The 22,937-nt window shown below is 40.8% G+C and overlaps 1 protein-coding gene across 2 annotated transcripts in view; it reads left to right on the top strand.

Moving 5' to 3' along the window:
• PCB (Pyruvate carboxylase) overlaps window positions 1-22,937 on the top strand; it is a 437,613-nt gene that overhangs the window by 79,454 nt on the left and 335,222 nt on the right. Inside the window, exon 1 of one of the 2 annotated variants that reach the window (XM_071669754.1) lies at window positions 2,490-2,624. The exons of the other annotated variant lie outside the window; for it this stretch is intronic. The gene's annotated coding sequence lies outside the window, so the exon portion shown is untranslated. Of the gene's footprint in view, window positions 1-2,489; window positions 2,625-22,937 lie in introns of those variants that run through there. 2 annotated transcript variants of the gene reach the window in all.

Below are 22,937 nucleotides of genomic sequence, written 5' to 3'. Positions count from 1 at the left end.
GATCCAGATATTCCTGCATTACGGGTAAAGGGAATCGAGTCAAACTGTCGTGGGTTCACCTCACATAGGTCTCCGAGAGGAGGAGAATTTTGAGACGGACTTGCACTAGGGAAAGAGGCAGTTGAGCGCAGTCATGATTGCTTGGCCCTTTCGGCTTTAGGGCTATTGACTGCCAAGGTCATTTGAGGCCGACCACGTCATTTTGGAACCATCGGTCGAAATAGCTTGCATACACGTCCTCACTGTGTGTATGACCCTAGGCAGTGCCAGGATGTCTGGCAACTTGTCTCAAAATCGTACTCGGGAGAGAACTACCGTGTGTTTAAAGCGGATAAAGGAACCCATATAAGAACTAGTCAGTTGACTTACCATCGCAGTAAAATGTATCAAGTAGAACGTGAGAGGAGATAGTAACAAAAGCAAAAGATTATAAGGATGTTGTCACTTCTAGTTCGGGCTAGGCTGTAGGTTCTCTTGGCGCTTTGTCTTATACGGAGAGGTTAATCATGCTAGGCTGTAGGTCCTCTTGGCGCTTTGTCCTATACGGAGAGGTTAATCATGTGAATTACATAGTTTGTGGTGAAAGAAATGGACACACTAGAAGATCTTGTAAAAGTTTGTGGAAAAATCGAATCGTTAATGAATAGGTTCAAACAGACCGTGCAAGACATGGCACATTGTATTGGCAATAAGAAGGTACCTGACATTGAGAGATTGTCTACTGTTTTAGTCCAGTAGATGACTGTACAGTACTAGAAGACTATATACTTATGTAATGAAGCAACTTCACAGTATCTTACAAGTTTGTACCCAATGAGGTCTAACAACAAAAATAAAATAGTAATTTTCTCCCAGTATTTTCACAGATGAGTGAGGACGCCATAAACCAGCCGCTTGTTCGTGGCAAAACTAATGTTTTCCAGTGTGTACGAGCACGGGTGGGCTTTGTGCTTTTGTGGTATCGACCCGCAACTCAGGGACGAAAAATCTCTAGTGGTGGGAGGTGGCTGTGGCAAGGGTGGGTGAGGTCCGAGTCATGGTTTGAGAGAATCTCTGTGACGTTTAGCGCCTCGTGGTTGATGCTGTAAGAACGTTGATGATGGATTTTGATTTTACACACCTTTTCTGTACCCTTACGTTCTTGATATGTGGTGGATAGGGAGGAATATCATTCACTCCTGAGTGTGGGAAAGACGAAAGTTGTCAAAATGTTTAGTTCATGATTAGGTAGTCCGCGTTTACAGGGACACACGGTGATATTTAATGTCATTTCTTATATTTCCATCGTATCCAGAATCTCAGAATACCTTATATGGAGTAATATGGTAATTAATTGAATATTCCAACTAATCAATATCGCTAACAATAAAGGAGGGTCGCAGAACAGTCCGAGACACCTGCGTCATAGCTTAATCTCTGTCATATCGTTCTCCGTTTTCTTTTTACGGCTTTTGAAGTCAAGTTGCGAGTACTGTATTGATTTTTGACTATAGATTCTCTGTCGTAAAGAGAGTAATGCAGGTATATTTCATGTATAGGTAGATTCACTGTCGTAAAGAGAGTAATGCAATTATATTTCATGTCTAGTTGGTCGGGGAATACCGCAAATACTGTTGTGTGGCGCGTACCGTCCAATGGAGGCCTTGGAGTCTTGGGGGTGTGGCAAAAATTAGCCAATCAGGAATCTTTGTTTTAGGGGTGTGTGTGAGTCCTCTCCACCAATCACCGATGTGTACACCTCACAGTGACCTTGAGGTACAACATATTCGTTTATGTATCCAAGTGGAGACAGCTAACACCAAGTTGTGGTGGTAACTTGCTTTACGTACTGTAATATGAATTCTGGCCATGTGACCAGTAACTCTTGATCACCACATGTAACAATATACACTGGACAGATGAGCTTGTCTCATACTGTAGATCGCCATAAGTAAGACGTTTTCGGGAAACGAAGTAAGCCTACACACACACACACACACACACACACACACACACACACACACACACACACATATATATATATATATATATATATATATATATATATATATATATATATATATATATATATGACACTTCAATTTCTGAGGAACCACACGTTTTGCTGTAGAGTGTGAACTAGATATCGTATTTTCACTCACTTTATTCTTGAAATACTGAAAACGTTCCTGGCACACGAACATTGTACATCTGACTATAACAGATACAACACAGTATAAAGCCCTGAGCAGGAATGAATAAGAAGATACAAATGAGCTTTAGTTAGGGCTTTACCTAACAGTATAGATGGATAGTTAGACATATATATATATATATAGATAGATAGATAACTGTCACACAGGTGGGTTAAAGCTATTGTTGCTTCTTTAAAAATGAGAAGGAAATGCCCTGATAAATGATGTTACTTGAAGTGGATTTGTGAGGTTGAACACTAGAGAAGGAGGTGGTGGTGGTGGTGGTAGGAGAGGAGCCGTAGTGGCTGGAGGGTTGTCTGGTTGGCTGGCTGGCTCAGGGACGGCCCGTCCAATCCGCAGCTCAGTCGCTGTGAGCTGTTCGTGGTGTGTGGGTGTGGCACTGCTACTGTCATCGTGGTGCTGTTTTCTCCCCATCTGCTGCACAGTACGGTAGGTTCATTTACTTAGACCAGACACTTAAACTTCTATGTTGTTTCTCCTTGGAGCAAAAGGAAAATTAGCAGCTGAAATTTCATATTCTCCCAGCCTTTGTAATTACGTGTAGTTTAGCCGGGTATTACAGGATAATGTTGATACTGAGAACAGAAATTCATTACATTGTAAGTGATGTTTATTAACGCATTTGAATATTGACACGGAAAAGATCATGTATTCGTGTTAGTGACTGGTACAGAATGGTGACAAGACTGTCCAGTGTCCAATGCTTGGTGACAGTGTCAGTAGGATATGATACCATTATACCTTCCATGGTTGGTGATAGTGTCTGAGTGATATTATCCCTTGGGTGGTGATACTGATTCTGGATAGTGATATAGTCTCGGGTATTGACACTCCATGAATGGTGACACTATCTGTGGGTGATTACACTTGCTTGTTCACATGGACCTAGGATTGTGAGCATGACCATAGTTGTTAACACTAACGTTTGGTGACGCTGTCTATGGATGGTGACCACAGGGTGGACATACTGTCTGTGGCTCGTGAAAGCCCTCTTATGGTGACAGGTCATTGATAGTGACACCATCTGTGGGCAGTAACATCATAGTGACACTGGCCATGAATGGTGACATCATGGATGGTGACAGTAATCGTGGGTGATGACACCAAACACGGATGGGGATGGACCATGGAATGGTGACACCGATGTAAGAGTGGTTACTGATAATGGATGGCAACGATTCATGAGTGGTGAAATCATAGATGGTGACTTTGTCCATAGGTGGTGACAGACTGTGGATGGTGACACTGTCCATGGATAGTGACATTATCTATGGTTGGTGACATAGACCATGGTTATGGCGATGATATTCTCCATGATTGTTGGCACAGATCATAGATGGCGACACTGTCCATGGGTGGTGGTAACAGTCTCCATGGAGGGTGACAGTGTCCATGGGGGATGGTAATGTTCACCTCTGGCTCGGCGGATGATGAAACTTCGAGAAACATGATAGCTGAGTCTGGCCGTATTTAGCGACGTTTCCCATGGTGACATTGACTGGCGGGGTAGTGAAGTGGTCCAGTCCATGGCTACTGACGGTGACCATGACTTATATATATATATATATATATATATATATATATATATATATATATATATATATATTTATTATTATTATTATTTTGCTTTGTCGCTGTCTCCCGCGTTATCGAGGTAGCGCAAGGAAACAGACGAAAGAATGGCCCAACCCACCGACATGCACATGTATATACATACACGTCCACACACAGGCACATATACATACCTATTCATCTCAGTGTATACATATATATACACACACAGGCATATACATATATACCCATGTACATAATTCATACTGTCTGCCTTTATTCATTCCCATCGCCGCACCGCCACACATGGAATAACAACACCCTCTCCCATCTTGTGTGCGAGGTAGCGCTAGGAAAAGACAACAAAGGCCCCATTCGTTCACACTTAGTCTGTAGCTGTCATGTAATGATGCACCGAAACCACAGCTTCCTTTCCACATCCAGGCCCCACAGAACTTTCCATGGTTTACCCCAGACGCTTCACATGCCCTGGTTCAATCCATTGACAGCACGTCGACCCCGGTATACCACATCGTTCCAGTTCTCTCTATTCCTTGCACGCCTTTCACCCTCCTGCATGTTCAGGCCACGATCACTCAAAATCTTTTTCACTCCATCTTTCCACCTCCAATTTGGTCTTCCACTTCTCCTCGTTCCTTCCACCTCTGACACATATATCCTCTTTGTCAATCTTTCCTCACTCATTCTCTCCATGTGACCAAACCACTCTCTCAACCACGCTCTATTTATTACCACACATCTCTCTTATCCTATTATTACTTACTTGATCAAACCACCTCACACCACATATTGTCCTCAAACATCTCATTTCCAGCACATCCACCCTCCTTCGCACAACTCTATCCATAGCCCACGCCTCGCAACCATACAACATTGTTGGAACCACTATTCCTTCAAACCTACCCATTTTTGCTTTTGGAGATAATGTTCTCGACTTCCAAACATTCTTCAAGGCTCCCAGAATTTTCGCCCCCTCCCCCACCCTATGATTCACTTCCGCTTCCATGGTTCCATCCGCTGCCAACTCCACTCCCAAGTATCTAAAACACTATATATATATATATATATATATATATATATATATATATATATATATATATATATATATATAGAAGAACTTGCTAGAAAAAATAAACACAAGTTCCAAACTAACGACTGTATTTCAAGTCATTTTATAAGGATACAGCGTCACTGTGAACAAGAGAATGTATACCAAACCAGCGTGCACTACTGCCGAGGAAACAAGAAACAGATGATAACAGAAACATGGAGAGGTTGACCAGAACGGTTAAGTGAGCCGATCCTCTACCTGGCAAAGGTCGTTAGGCCAGCTGCTGCTTTCCTAATCTTGCCACGTTTCAACAGAAATTTCATTAAGATTTTGTCTAAGTCTTACTTTCCTTCATTCACGTTTATGGTGCTGTTAACTAAGAAAAACATAATTCAACAAGAATCCTTTCCATCAGCGACACACAATGATAAGTTAGGACCGCTCTGCAATTCATTGTGTGACTAAATCTATATTTGAATATTGCGTTTGATTCCAGGACTGTCCTTACTGAATATTTATGTTGTTGAATCCTCTCCTTTAAATATTTACCCTTTTGACGACTATACAATATACAAGTCTGTAACAAAATGTATATAGGCCAAAATGGGAACTCTTTAGAGGAGAAAATTCAGCAGTATAGATATTCTGAGAGCACAGCCTCGGAATCACAGGAGAAAGAAGATTATTCACGTCCAGTGAATTGAGGGGATTCAAAAATTATTTACCCTTCTGTGTCACGTACGGAAAAGATCATGCTTGAATCCTCTCTGATTAAAGTTAACAGATCCATAAACGTGATTAAAGGAATTCATAACTTCGATAATGTTTTAATGAAATGTCTGTTGAAACTCTGTAAAATTAAGAAAGCAGCAGCTGGCCTGACGTCCTTTGCTAGGTAGAGGGACGGGTCACTTCACCGTTCTGGGGTCAACCTCTCCATGTTTCTCAGAGTAAATGTTCCTTATTTCCTCATCTGTGGTGTAATCTGGTTTTCTGTGTACTCACTTGTTCACATTGACTGTGGATTTATAAAAATGACTTTAAATACAGTCGAAATCGTAGAGGTTTTAGTGTTTCACGTGTACATGTGATTTACACACACACACACACACACACACACACACATATATATATATATATATATATATATATATATATATATATATATATATATATATATTTTTTTTTTTATACCTCGTCGCTGTCTCCCGCGTTTGCGAGGTAGCGCAAGGAAACAGACGAAAGAAATGGCCCAACCCCCCCCATACACATGTACATACATACGTCCACACACGCAAATATACATACCTACACAGCTTTCCATGGTTTACCCCGGACGCTTCACATGCCTTGATTCAATCCACTGACAGCACGTCAACCCCTGTATACCACATCGCTCCAATTCACTCTATTCCTTGCCCTCCTTTCACCCTCCTGCATGTTCAGGCCCCGATCACACAAAATCCTTTTCACTCCATCTTTCCACCTCCAATTTGGTCTCCCTCTTCTCCTCGTTCCCTCCACCTCCGACACATATATCCTCTTGGTCAATCTTTCCTCACTCATTCTCTCCATGTGCCCAAACCACTTCAAAACACCCTCTTCTGCTCTCTCAACCACGCTCTTTTTATTTCCACACATCTCTCTTACCCTTACGTTACTTACTCGATCAAACCACCTCACACCACACATTGTCCTCAAACATCTCATTTCCAGCACATCCATCCTCCTGCGCACAACTCTATCCATAGCCCACGCCTCGCAACCATACAACATTGTTGGAACCACTATTCCTTCAAACATACCCATTTTTGCTTTCCGGGATAATGTTCTCGACTTCCACACATTTTTCAAGGCTCCCAGAATTTTCGCCCCCTCCCCCACCCTATGATCCACTTCCGCTTCCATGGTTCCATCCGCTGACAGATCCACTCCCATATATCTAAAACACTTCACTTCCTCCAGTTTTTCTCCATTCAAACTCATATATATATATATATATATATATATATATATATATATATATATATATATATATATATATATTCCTATGAGTCCACGGGGAAAGTGAAACACTTATATTTCTCTCTTGTGTCTCCCCTGATGATGTGATTATTACACGAAAGTGCTCTTGGGAACTTATTGTGTTTCATTTTCCCCGTGGACTCGTAGGAATATCTTGATCACGCGCAAAATTGTGATCCTTTCCAACACACTCACACACACACACACACACACACACACACACATATATATATATATATATATATATATATATATATATATATATATATATATATATATTTTTTTTTTTTTTTTTTTCATACTATTCGCCATTTCCCGCGATAGCGAGGTAGCGTTAAGAACAGAAGACTGGGCCTTTGAGGAAATCTTCTCACCTGTCCCCCTTCTCTGTTCCTTCTTTTGGAAAAAAAAAAAAAAAAACAAAAAAAAAAAAAAAAAAAAAACGAGAGGGGAGGATTTCCAGCCCCCCGCTCCCTTCCCTTTTAGTCGCCTTCTACGACACGCAGGGAATACGTGGGAAGTATTCTTTCTCCCCTATCCCCAGGGATAATATATATATATATATATATATTTTTTTTTTTTTTTATTTTGCTTTGTCGCTGTCTCCCGCGTTTGCGAGGTAGCGCAAGGAAACAGACGAAAGAAATGGCCCAACCCACCCCCATACACATGTATATACACACAGGTCCACACACGCAAATATACATACCTATACATCTCAATGTACACATATATATACACACACAGACATACATATATACCCATGCATATAATTCACACTGTCTGCCTTTATTCATTCCCATCTCCACCTCGCCACACATGGAACACCATCCCCCTCCCCCCTCATGTGTGCGGGGTAGCGCTAGGAAAAGACAACAAAGGCCTCATTCGTTCACACTCAGTCTCTAGCTGTCATGCAATAATGCCCGAAACCACAGCTCCCTTTCCACATCCAGGCCCCACACAGCTTTCCATGGTTTACCCCAGACGCTTCACATGCCCTGAATCAATCCACTGACAGCACGTCAACCACGGTATACCACATCGATCCAATTCACATCTATTCCTTGCCCGCCTTTCACCCTCCTGCATGTTCAGCCCCGATCACTCAAAATCTTTTTCACTCCATCTTTCCACCTCCAGTTTGGTCTCCCACTTCTCCTCGTTCCCTCCACCTCCGACACATATCCTCTTGGTCAATCTTTCCTCACTCATTTTCTCCATGTGCCCAAACCATTTCAAAACACCCTCTTCTGCACTCTCAACCACGCTCTTTTTATTTCCACACATCTCTCTTACCCTTACATTACTTACTCGATCAAACCACCTCACACCACACATTGTCCTCAAACATCTCATTTCCAGCACATCCATCCTCCTGCGCACACTCTATCCATAGCCCACGCCTCGGAACTATTCCTTCAAACATACCCATTTTTGCTTTCCGAGATAATGTTCTCGACTTCCACACATTCTTCAAGGCTCCCAGGATTTTCGCCCCCTCCCCCACCCTATGATCCACTTCCGCTTCCATGGTTCCATCCGCTGCCAGATCCACTCCCAGATATCTAAAACACTTTACTTCCTCCAGTTTTTCTCCATTCAAACTTACCTCCCAATTGACTTGACCCTCAACCCTACTGTACCTAATAACCTTGCTCTTATTCACATTTACTCTTAACTTTCTTCTTTCACACACTTTACCAAACTCAGTCACCAGCTTCTGCAGTTTCTCACATGAATCAGCCACCAGCGCTGTATCATCAGACTCACTTGCCTTCATCCATTCACGGCGCCATCCCACCCAGCAGGAAACAGCATCGCCACCTCAGGGAGGTGGCGCCGAAACTGAAACCACAGCTTCCTGTCCACACCCAGGCCCCACGGACCTTTCCATGGTTTACCCCAGACGTTTCACATGCCCTGGTTCAGCACGTCGACCCCGTTATACCACATCATTGTAATTCACTCTTTTCCTTGCACGCCTCTCACCCTTCTGCATGTTCAGGCCCCAATCGCTCAAAATCTTTTTCACTCCATACTTCCACCCCCAATTTGGTCTCCCGCTTCTCCTTGTTCCCTCTACCTCTGACACATATATCCTCTTTGTCAACCTTCTCTCACTCATTGTTTCCATGTCCAAACCAATTCAACACACCCTCTCCTGCTCTCTCATCCACATTCTTTTGAGTACCATACATCTCTCTTACCCTTTCATTACTTACTCGATCAAACCACCTCACACCACATATTGTCCTCAAACATTTCATATCCATCACATCCGCCCTCTTCCGTGCAACCCTATCTGTAGCTCATGCCTCGCACCCATATAATATTGTTGGAATTACTAGTTCTTCAGACATTCCCATATTCACTTTCCGAAATATCATTCTCTCTTTCCACACATTCTTCATTGCTCCCAGAATCTTTGCCTCCTTCCCCACCGTATGACTCGCTGCCACTTCCATGGTTCCATTCGCTGCTAAGTCCACTCCCAGATATTTGAAATACACACTTCAAATAACGCGATAGTAACTATTTTGTATCTCATATCAAGTATTGTATCGCATTTTATGTATTAGGAGTTTGTTGTTTTATTGCCAGAAAAATTGGAATGGAACAGTGATGAGTGCACCAAAGTATTTAGGTTGCATAAACGTCTTCTTGCATGTTTGTAAGAATATTGTCACTCCTCTCCTACATATAATTGCTCAGTGTGAAGAAAATTTATCATTTTACAAGAAAGATCATTGAAATGACTACGGTGTGTATGAAATTTAACTTTTCAGATCAGAATTCCTATATTGTGTGTTTTAGATACAGTGTTATAATTAGACGTAATATTTTGAAATGTTTCTTGAAAGCTAATCAGAAACTGTTGGAACGATGTGGTATACCGGGGTCGACGTGCTGTCAAGTGTACTGAACCAAGGTCTGGGGTAAACCATGGAAAGGTCTGTGGGGCCTGGATGTGGCGCAGGAGTTGTGGTTTCGTGCATTACACATGACAGCTAGAGACGTGAGTGTGAACGAATGTGGATTTTTTTTTTCTTTTTGTCTTGAACTGGCGCTACCTCGCTGACGCAGGGGGTGGCAATGCTGTTTTCTGTGGAGCAGGGTGACGTCGGAAATTGATGAAGGCAAGCGAGTGTATGTACATGTGTATATATGTATGGCTGTTTGTGTATGTATAGGTATGTATATGTATGTGTATGTACTTGTATCAGCGTGTATATATATGTGTGTATATGAGTGGATGGGTCTTTCTTCGTCTGTTTCCTGGCGCTACCTCGCTGACTCGGGAAACTGCGATCAAGTATTATAATAATAATGATAATGATAATGATGATAATAATAATAATATATAATGTAGTATATATATATATATATATATATATATATATATATATATATATATATATATATATATATATATATATGTATATATATTTTTTTTTATATACTATTCGCCATTTCCCGCATTAGCGAGGTAGCGTTAAGAACAGAGGACTGGGCCTTTGAGGGAATATCTTCATCTGGCCCCCTTCTCTGTTCCTTCTTTTGGAAAATTAAAAAAAAAAAGAAAAAAAGAGAGGGGAGGATTTCCAGCCACCCGCTGCCTCCCCTTTTAGTCACCTTCTTCGACACGCAGGGAATACGTGGGAAGTATTCTTTCTCCCCTATCCCCAGGGATGATAGATACAGATATATACGTATATACACATGCACATATTCATACTTGCTACCTTCATCCATTCCCGTCGCCACCCCAACACACATGAAATGGCAGCCCCCCTCCCCGCGTGCGCATGAGGCAGCGCTAGGAAAAGACAACAAAGGCCACATTCGTTCACACTCAGTCTCTAGCTGTCATGTGGAATGCACTAAAACCACAGCTCCCTTTCCACATCTAGGCCCCACAAAACTTTCCATGATTTACCCCATGCATACCTCTCTTTTTGAACCAGGTATTCCCCATCACCAGTCCCTTTTCAGCACACAAATCCACAAGCTCTTCACCATTTCCATTCTAAACACTGAACACCCTATGTACACCAATTATGCCCTCAACTGCCACATTACGCACCTTTGCATTCAAATCACCCATCACAATAACCCAGTCTCGTGCATCAAAACCACTAACACACTCATTCAGCTGCTCCCAAAACACTTGCCTCTCATGATCTTTCTTCTCATGACCAGGTGCATAGGCACCAATAATCACCCATCTCTCCATCCACTCTCAGTTTTACCCATATCAATCTAGAGTTTACTTTCTTACACTCTATCACATACTCCCACAACTCATGCTTCAGGAGTAATGCTACTCCTTCCTTTGCTCTTGTCCTCTCACCAACCCCTGACTTTACTCCCAAGACATTCCTAAACCATTATATATAAAGAACAATCTGATGTACTAATCTTTGGAAAGTACTACCAATGATTTTCATACCAAATGGTAACACTGTATACTGATACATACCATCGATAGTTATATGTGAAGAAATTTCTTTTGCTCTTTCAGTCAGTGGTACTTCCCAATACCCTTTCAATAAATCTAACTCAGTTACAAATTTAGCATCTCCTACCTGATCAATCCACTCTTGGAATAGGATACGTGTTAACTTAAGTGACTTTATTTACCTTTCTAAAATCAGTACAAAATCTGTAGGAAACTTTTTTCAATCAGCTCATTGTCAAGAATATAATGTACTTCTTTTTTTCATTATCTCCCTCACTTTAGGATTCACTATACGGGTATTGCTTCCAAGATGTTGCATTTTCAATCTCGACATCATGCTGTAATACATCAGTTCTCCCAGGAACATCAGAAAACAAAGACCTAAACTCATTCATAATTTGTATTTCATCTTTTCTCTTAGTTTCTAATGATCAAGCCTCTTTTCCACATTATTTAACACATTCGAATTTTTAAAAAATTTTTCTTCTCATCTACCCAACTTAACATTCTCACTTTCATCCATTTCCTCTGCATCATCAGACCTAACACATACACAATACACATTTGTAATATCATCATCCTTTACAGAATTTCTGTCATGGTAAAGTTTTATCAAGTTCATGTGACACAATTGGCTTGGCCTGCATCTTTCTGGAGTATTTACAATATAGTTCAATTCATCCGTTCTTTTCTCATTAACCCCGGGACCATAAAATCTTGCTCTCAAAGGATTTCCCGTCTGAAGCAATAATACCAACACTCGATCACCTGGTTTGAACTCTCTGCTTCTAGATTTCTCATACCATACTTTCATATCTTCCTAAAACTTTCAAATTTTCTGCAGCAATCTTTCTACCCCTACACAATCTGTTTTCAAAATCTGATACACATTTCAATAATCCAGGAGAATCATTCTTCCTAATCCACTTCTCTTTCAGTATACTCAGTGGATCTCGTACTTCAAGTCCATACACTAACTCAAATGGACTATAAAAACTGCAGATTTTTGTACTGCATCTTTAATGGCAAACAATGCTAAAGGCACACCCTCCTCCCAGTCTAATGACAATTCGTCACAATACATTCTCTTGGCTTTGTGGGTGATGACACCTTTTGTTTTAAATGTAACCCCCTTTAATATTTTCTTGAACGTTCCTGAAGTGAAATCACTTCCCTGGTCTGACTATATAATCTAAGCCATAGCCACCCTGAAGACATATTTCACTAACTCTCTTGCACAATATTTTCAGAATGTATGCTACGACATGGTACTGCTTCTGGAAATCTGGTAGATGGGCACATTATTGTCAATAAATACTGATTTCCTTGACGTGTTTCTGGCAAAAGACCTACACAATCAATCCAAATTTTGCTAAAAGGTTTACAAAAAGCAGGAATTGTCTGCAATGGTGTTGGCTGTATAGTCTGGTTGGGTTTACCTACTCTGTGACATAATTCACAAGTCTTATAATAATAGGATACACCTTTCTTCACATTTAGCCAACAGAAATGAGTTAATAATCATTTATCTTCCTAACTCCCAAATGTCCAAACAAGAACTATGGGGTAAAGCAATAACATGTAACATATAATTCTTTGAAACAACAATCTGGTTTCTAACCTCCCAGTGATCAGATGCTGCAACATAAGTAAGACTCCACTTTCTCATTAACACACATTAACACACTTGTGACAAAAATGTAGAAAATCAGATAGATAGTAATGTACAGTATAGTGATATTGTTTATCTAGTTTGTATTGTGACCCAGTCATTGTTAAAGAGAGAAGTTGAATGTGATTTAGGTGATATATTTGATGACGAGTCTGTAGCTAGAAATATACAGTAGAATTTTGAAATAAGAAGAGACTTTGGAATTAGAAATTTATGTATTTCCAGATTTTGTTGTGGTCAAGGAGGAATTGACAAAGTTACAGAAGAGTGATGAGAGTTTGAGGGAACGTTGCAGTGAAGCTCCTAGAAATGGGAGTGGGAGTTATGTGTCAGTTGCATTTTATGTGCAGAATGGTGTGTTAATGAGAAATTGGAGGCTTACTCATGTTGCAGCATCTGATCACTGGGAGGTCAGAAAGCAGATTGTTGAATCAAAGAATATATATATATATATATATATATATATATATATATATATATATATATATATATATATATATATATATTTTTTTTTTTTTTTTTTTTTTTTTTTTTTTGCTGTCTCCCGCGTTTGCGAGGTAGCGCAAGGAAACAGACGAAAGAAATGGCCCAACCCACCCCCATACACATGTATATACATACGTCCACACACGCAAATATACATACCTACACAGCTTTCCATGGTTTACCCCAGACGCTTCACATGCCTTGATTCAATCCACTGACAGCACGTCAACCCCGGTATACCACATCGCTCCAATTCACTCTATTCCTTGCCCTCCTTTCACCCTCCTGCATGTTCAGGCCCCGATCACACAAAATCTTTTTCACTCCATCTTTCCACCTCCAATTTGGTCTCCCTCTTCTCCTCGTTCCCTCCACCTCCGACACATATATCCTCTTGGTCAATCTTTCCTCACTCATTCTCTCCATGTGACCAAACCATTTCAAAACACCCTCTTCTGCTCTCTCAACCACGCTCTTTTTATTTCCACACATCTCTCTTACCCTTACGTTAATTACTCGATCAAACCACCTCACACCACACATTGTCCTCAAACATCTCATTTCCAGCACATCCATCCTCCTGCGCACAACTCTATCCATAGTCCACGCCTCGCAGCCATACAACATTGTTGGAACCACTATTCCTTCAAACATACCCATTTTTGCTTTCCGAGATAATGTTCTCGACTTCCACATATTCTTCAAGGCTCCCAGAATTTTCGCCCCCTCCCCCACCCTATGATCCACTTCCGCTTCCATGTTTCCATCCGCTGCCAGATCCACTCCCAGATATCTAAAACTCTTCACTTCCTCCAGTTTTTCTCCATTCAAACTCACCTCCCAATTGACTTGACCCTCAACCCTACTGTACCTAATAACCTTGCTCTTATTCACATTTACTCGTAACTTTCTTCTTTCACACACTTTACCAAACTCAGTCACCAGCTTCTGCAGTTTCTCACATGAATCAGCCACCAGCGCTGTATCATCAGCGAACAACAACTGACTCACTTCCCAAGCTCTCTCATCCCCAACAGACTTCATACTTGCCCCTCTTTCCAAAACTCTTGCATTCACCTCCCTAACAACCCCATCCATAAACAAGATGAAAGCCGGCAAGGCAGCAGGTTTGGATGGTATTGCAGTGGAATTTATTAAAAAAGGGGGTGACTGTATTGTTGACTGGTTGGTAAGGTTATTTAATGTATGTATGACTCATGGTGAGGTGCCTGAGGATTGGCGGAATGCGTGCATAGTGCCATTGTACAAAGGCAAAGGGGATAAGAGTGAGTGCTCAAATTACAGAGGTATAAGTTTGTTGAGTATTCCTGGCAAATTGTATGGGAGGGTATTGATTGAGAGGGTGAAGGCATGTACAGAGCATCAGATTAGGGAAGAGCAGTGTGGTTTCAGAAGTGGTAGAGGATGTGTAGATCAGGTGTTTGCTTTGAAGAATGTATGTGAGAAATACTTAGAAAAGCAAATGGATTTGTATGTAGCATTTATGGATCTGGAGAAGGCATATGATAGAGTTGATAGAGATGCTCTGTGGAAGGTATTAAGAATATATGGTGTGGGAGGCAAGTTGTTAGAAGCAGTGAAAAGTTTTTATCGAGGATGTAAGGCATGTGTACGTGTAGGAAGAGAGGAAAGTAATTGGTTCTCAGTGAATGTAGGTTTGCGGCAGGGGTGTGTGATGTCTCCATGGTTGTTTAATATATATATATATATATATATATATATATATATATATATATATATATATATGTTGGAAAGGATCACAATTTTGCGCGTGTTCAAGATATTCCTGTGAGTCCACGGGGAAAATGAAACACGAAAAGTTCCCAAGTGCACTTTCGTGTAATAATCACATCATCAGCGGAGACACAAGAGAGAAATATAACAGTCAGTTGATATACATCGAAGAGACTATTATATTTCTCTCTTGTGTCTCCCCTAATGATATGATTATTACACGAAAGTGCACTTGGGAACTTTTCGTATTTCATTTTCCCGGTGGGCTCATCGGAATATATATATATATATATATATATATATATATATATATATATATATATATATATATATATATATATATATATATGTGTGTGTGTGTGTGTGTTATTTATATATTTATTATAATCGCTGTTTCCCGCGTCAGCGAGGTAGCGCCAGAAACAAACGAAGAATGGCCCAACCACTCGTATACACACACACACACACACACACACATATATATATTTATATATATGTATATATATATATATATATATATATATATATATATATATATACATATATATATATATATATATATATATATATATATATATATATATATGTGTGTGTGTGTGTGTGTGTTGGAAAGGATCATAATTTTGCACGTGATCAAGTATATTCCTTATATTTCTGTTAGACTTAAGAAACATAAATATAGTATAAGAACAGGACAAGAATCAAATGCCTTGTTTAATCACGTTAAAAACTATGATCATTGTATTGACTGGAGTAATGCCATCTCAGTTAACTCCAGTACCACGAGAATTATCATTGAATCTTTTATGATTGAATACACAAAGAATTATAATCTTAATATTAGTGATGGTCAATACAAATTGGATAGCTTTATTGTTGATAGAATCTGTAAACAATTCACTTTCTTGTCCACATAATAAGTTTGATACGCTCGTTGTCTGTCTTGGACAGTCGCATGTTTACCAAATGGCGTCCTAGCTTCGTCTCTTCGATGTATATCAACTGACTGTTATATTCCTCTCTTGTGTCTCCCCTGATGATGTGATTATTACACGAAAGTGCACTTGGGAACTTTTCGTGTTTCATTTTCCCCGTGGACTCATAGGAATTATTTATTATACTTTGTCGCTGTCTCCCGCGTTTGCGAGGTAGCGCAAGGAAACAGACGAAAGAAATAGCCCAACCCCCCCATACACATGTATATACATACGTCCACACACGCAAATATACATACCTACACAGCTTTCCATGGTTTACCCCAGACGCTTCACATGCCTTGATTCAATCCACTGACAGCACGTCAACCCCGGTATACCACATCGCTCCAATTCACTCTATTCCTTGCCCTCCTTTCACCCTCCTGCATGTTCAGGCCCCGATCACACAAAATCTTTTTCACTCCATCTTTCCACCTCCAATTTGGTCTCCCTCTTCTCCTCGTTCCCTCCACCTCCGACACATATATCCTCTTGGTCAATCTTTCCTCACTCATTCTCTCCATGTGCCCAAACCACTTCAAAACACCCTCTTCTGCTCTCTCAACCACGCTCTTTTTATTTCCACACATCTCTCTTACCCTTACGTTACTCACTCGATCAAACCACCTCACACCACACATTGTCCTTAAACATCTCATTTCCAGCACATCCATCCTCCTGCGCACAACTCTATCCATAGCCCACGCCTCGCAACCATACAACATTGTTGGAACCACTATTCCTTCAAACATACCCATTTTTGCTTTCCGAGATAATGTTCTCGACTTCCACACATTCTTTAAGGCCCCCAGAATTTTCGCCCCCTCCCCCACCCTATGATCCACTTCCGCTTCCATGGTTCCATCCGCTGCCAGATCCACTCCCAGATATCTAAAACACTTCACTTCCTCCAGTTTTTCTCCATTCAAACTCACCTCCCAATTGACTTGACCCTCAACCCTACTGTACCTAATAACATTGCTCTTATTCACATTTACTCTTAACTTTCTTCTTCCACACACTTTACCAAACTCAGTCACCAGCTTCTGCAGTTTCTCACATGAATCAGCCACCAGCGCTGTATCATCAGCGAACAACAACTGACTCACTTCCCAAGCTCTCTCATCCCCAACAGACTTCATACTTGCCCCTCTTTCCAAAACTCTTGCATTTACCTCCCTAACAACCCCATCCATAAACAAATTAAACAACCATGGAGACATCACACACCCCTGCCGCAAACCTACATTCACTGAGAACCAATCACTTTCCTCTCTTCCTACACGTACACATGCCTTACATCCTCGATAAAAACTTTTCACTGCTTCTAACAACTTTCCTCCCACACCATATATTCTTAATACCTTCCACAGAGCATCTCTATCAACTCTATCATATGCCTTCTCCAGATCCATAAATGCTACATACAAATCCATTTGCTTATGGTGAGGTGCCTGAGGATTGGCGGAATGCGTGCATAGTGCCATTGTACAAAGGCAAAGGGGATAAGAGTGAGTGCTCAAATTACAGAGGTATAAGTTTGTTGAGTATTCCTGGTAAATTATATGGGAGGGTATTGATTGAGAGGGTGAAGGCATGTACAGAGCATCAGATTGGGGAAGAGCAGTGTGGTTTCAGAAGTGTTAGAGGATGTGTAGATCAGGTGTTTGCTTTGAAGAATGTATGTGAGAAATACTTAGAAAAGCAAATGGATTTGTATGTAGGAATATATATATATATATATATATATATATATATATATATATATATATATATATATATATATATATATATATATCAACATATGTACAAATTCATACTTGCTTGCGTTCATCCATTCCTGTCGCTACCCCGCCACAAAGGAAATAGCATCACTCCCCCCCCCCCCCCCCATCTCCCCCCACACACACATTCAGCGAGGTAGCGCCAGGAAATGACAAAAAAGGCCATATTAGCTCACACACATTAGCTGTCATTTGTAATGCACCGAAACCACAGCTCCCTATTGACATCCAGGCCGCACAGACTTTTCCATGGTTTGTGCCTCGTAGATATTTCGTACTAGTGGGGGTAAGATGTACATATATAATGGACTGGTATGTATTCTTTATATAATCAGCTGATGGAAGGTCAGGATGTTACGTAAGTGGGATGTTATTTCAGTGTGCTGTAGTCATTATCCCGCCCGTCTGGTTGTGACAGGTAACACCTAACTTGCGGAGGCCTGATATTTCCATGCTTTATATCTTCCTCTTTTTCTTTTCACCCATGATGATGGCCTTGGTTAGAACAAGGCTTGCCCCGTGTTACGTCAGTCACTATAAGAAAAATGGCAGCGACATTGTTGTGATACTTTATGGCAGTCAATGCTGCTGGTCTACACACATTCTTCTGTTCCTTGTCATCTGGTTTAGGCAGTTCTATATTCAGGTGGTAGTCATGGCTACCATAACTGGTGCTGGGTTCAATCAGGAACGCAGGATTGACGTCAGGCTAGGCTGCCTGAATTGTTTATAGGTTTCATTGTTGCATTTTTCTGTAACCTGATTGGCGCGTTAGTCTGTATTTACGGAAGTTGTAATGTATAATGTGAGATGGTTGTATAGGGGATTCATGTGTTACTGGTCATTATCAGGAACTATTGGCAACTCATCGTAGCGACCGAGTCGTAGATTCTTATGGATGTGCCACTCATTTTTGTTATGTATTAAGAGTCATGGGCTGATCGTGTTTCAATATCGAGCCGGGGAGACGTAACTTCATGTATACAAACCTGTAGTTTCACCCTGACATAACATAATCTGGAAAAATCTAGGGTTAAATGAATGTATAAATTATACAAAAATGTAAATGCTAGGTTAGGTTGTACCGATTCCTTTCGATCCTCAAAACGTCGTTTCCGATCTCAGTAAATGAGAGCAGTTTTAACCTCGAAAACGGGAGTGATAAAAGTGGTGTCCCAAAAAAGTTGGTTTCGCGTAACGTTATGAGCTGGTGTTATAGTTGTAGGTTGTCTCTATTGCTGTACCTCGTGAGTATTAGCACAGGAGGCACCTGTCCTCAAACCACATGCCGTTGTGATATGCACACATGTGTCTGTATAAGCTGTGGTAAATGATTGAATAGGCTTTATGCCAAAGGCCGCTTGGACTGTGAATACCATATTTAGCGGGGCTTATGCCACGGCATTAGGTTGGGATATGTGCATAGTGCTTCAGATGTCCGGACACGGGCGAAATTCACCATTTACCTATAGTTCAATTAATGTTCACACGGAACGTGAACTTGCTCACACATGCCCATGGGCTCACAGGGGTGTGCAAGTTCATATCATGTAATTTAAGCATTTGTTGAATACAATGTAGATAGTGAAATTTGCCTGTGAAGGCAAACGTATAGGCCACCTTGTACAAGATGACCTTTTCAGCACGTTGTTCCCGTACACTGATAGTCTGGTGTATGTAGTGTAGAAGTATCCCTGTGTTAGTACGCTTCTCTTCTATTTTACACTAAATCCTCTGCATGCAGTGTACATGGTTGTGTGTAGGATCATTTGTAGTCTGACAGAAGATAGTCGTCAGGAAATGGCGATGGTGTTGTTTTGTGGTTAATGTTTACTTTTGCAGTATAATGAAAACTTTGTGACTTGGCAACACCACTGTTCTTTTACACAGGAATCTCTTTATGCTCATTAAAGTCCTTGACCAAAGCCTTGCTTCTATGGTAACACCTGTTATGCACTATTTTGAAACAGGACATCTGACTATTTTAGCGTACATCCATATTGAAATTTAAGGCTAGGTTCTCCTCAAGTGTTCCTAATTAGAGATGTCGTGTAAAGGGTAGCATATAGAAATAAGAATCTTATCAAAAGTAGGATATCTCAAAAGTGTTCCACTGATTCTGCACTTCACGCTTATCTTTCTATCTGTGTTCCTTGACTTTATCTTAATAAAATGCTGATCTGAAGTGTTTCTTTGAGATAGATGTATCATGTAATTACACTCCCTCAAAAGTACCTGATTGATGCTGCGCATACAGTATACACGCGTAGGTTTGATACTTCGCACTGCAGCAAAGTTTAGACATCAACAATAAGATATAATAAACTGTAGATGAATATCCCGCTTTATATTTTGTAACCCGCTAAATATATCTATTCTACATATTTGATTGTCCTCTGGCTATGTAGTCAGGTCTCTGAACCTTTCGGTAAACAGCATCTAAGATGGAGTTTAAGAGAATCCATAGATAATCAAAAACCCAAACATTCTGCTTAAACATGTCTATGGATTTGTCACACTTCCGTAGCCATGAATGATTTGCCAAACATCCATTGCTACGTATGCAAGATGGTTGGACCTCTGGGGATGATGTCCAGGGCTTTGACTTAACGCATAAGGAACGGATAGAAAGGCCAGCCCATCGTACCCAAGGATCGAAGTATTTTGTTATTCCTCAGGCTGGTTGAACAACCTAACTCTCGGGAATGTCTACGTACATTTCCCCTCGTATTGATGAATCTCCTTATTTACGTAAACTTATGTCACTGTCTTTCATTATGATGTTTATGTAGAGGCTCTTATAAAGATAAATCATAACCTGCGATAATGATTTTAGTTTCGTAAGTATTGAAATTATTAGGCTAAGGGCATTGGTTTATGGTACTCTCGGTTGGTCTGATATTTAGTTCGTGAAATAGAAGTCTTGAATAATAGTAACCTGTTGGTAAAGTCTTTACCCGTGAATTTCAGAAGGCTATTGGTGGTGTTATAAACATAATGACACTTGGTGAGACTTTTGCTCACAAATATGCGTGTTCATTGTTTCAGAAATAGAGATTGTGGATTAAAGTAGTTATCCGTTAGTGGAAGGAAGATCCTAGAAGACGATATTGCCATTTCCGCATTGTTTTTCTAATCTACTGGACTAGAAACTAAATTGTAGATTGGCGGATTGAAATGGTATTCACCTTTTTTAAAGCATGCAGTGCTAACCCTCCATTGTTTGTGTTCCCACATGTTTTATAGATTTGTTTCTCACACAGCATCTAACATCCATTTTCATATGCACACCCTCTCCACCATGTCATTCGTATTGAGTGGGAAATAAGCCAATATATTCAGTGCTGGTGGTGGTGTGCCTGATAGAGCATGATGCGTACCCATCGTAGCCAGGGTCCGCCTTTATCTCGGTGGCTGACATATGGCCTGCCCGAGATAGGCTTCTTTTCCCAGCTGTTTTTCGTGATAGACGTTTATTATTTGATCGCTTTTTCGTATTTCCTTTCGCATATTATCGTTTTTAGATATTCTTCTGTTTCTTCTTACTCTGAATCCGAGGTTAAATATCATTCTCTTCCAGAGAACCCAGCACAATGAACTGTCTAGACTATGTGAGGTTGAAGACCGGCGTCTTATCGAGCTGTTTGGGAAAGATCCCAGCTCGGTCCAGACCTGATTTTGGACACGTTCCCCTGGAGGATTTTATCCCGCTTGAGAATCAATACAAACTGTGTGTAAATTTCACTTACTCAGCTGTGCAGAGCTCGACCCAGACCTGACTTTAGGCGTGTTTAGGATTTTAACCTGTGTGGGAATCAATACAAACTTTACATGAATTTTAGTTTACCTTGCGATGGCCTGCTGTCAAGTAACCTAAACGTTGCGTCATGAATTTTCATATGCATTCTCGGTCGTTTGTGTTGTGAGTTTGCTGTTGTATAACCTGTCAGCTTAGTGTGGTACGTACCTTCTCTAACAGAGTTCCCTGGGACATTCCTATTGGGAAGTATATCAAAGCCAAACGAGAGACTACCATAGTGCTTTGTTTGAGATTCACAAGGACGTTTCTCTGAATATTCGCGGCCATTCAATTGGCATTTCCCTGAGTAAGTATTCCATGTATAAATTCCTTGCCACATATAATTTTTGTTTAAGTATCAGTACCGGTATAAAACTGATGCATGCAGACTGTACACCAGCAGGAGAATGCATGTACACAGTAAGGATATATAGTCCAGGAATGATCTCGTTCAGTCTCGTCCTCACACTTGCCGCAAGTCTACCACCTTCCACTCCAGGTTATTCAGCAGATGTGTGAGAGAGTGAGGGAGCTTGATCTAAACCCTGACTGACCGCCGCTACACGTGCCTCCCATCCTCGCCACACTCTCATCTCTTCCTGTTATCTGTTCAGCTTCACTTGGTCTGTCTGTGCTTAATGTTCCGCGCTTCTAACTTCAGAAGCTGATGGCCCCGATGACCCAGCCACCCTCCATGTCTCAAGAGCCATGAGAATCGGTGTGGTGTTCAAAGTTTGTTGTTATGTGCCTTGCTGAAGGAGTGGGAGTCCAAGGTCCAAGCTATATTCAAACATGTGTTGACTTCTCGGCGATATAAAGATATGCTTATCATGATGATTGATCGACGATATAATGTTAAGCATATCATCAGGTCGTGAGGTATACAGCAGTGTTGTTAAAGAACTATAAAGTTTTGCCGTTTTTATGGAAAGATGCTGATGCTTTTATAATTTTTTGTAAAGCTTTAAACTTGGATTGTATTCATTTCCAAATATAATGCAGTTAATGAACACGAGGAAGGGCACCAAGACAAGCAAATGCACCAAAGTCATGGCCAAGAGAACTAAGGTGGTAGGGGACGCGGGAAATGGGCAAGACGGTGGTAACTGACATTGCCAGGCTGACGAAACTCATTCTGCCTCCTTTCAACAACTGCATC

Source organism: Panulirus ornatus, chromosome 14 (genome assembly GCF_036320965.1).
Source record: "Panulirus ornatus isolate Po-2019 chromosome 14, ASM3632096v1, whole genome shotgun sequence".
Taxonomy (NCBI): domain Eukaryota; kingdom Metazoa; phylum Arthropoda; class Malacostraca; order Decapoda; family Palinuridae; genus Panulirus; species Panulirus ornatus.
The sequence above is the reverse complement of the archived record's forward strand: the minus strand, read 5'-3'. Positions and strand labels throughout refer to the sequence as shown.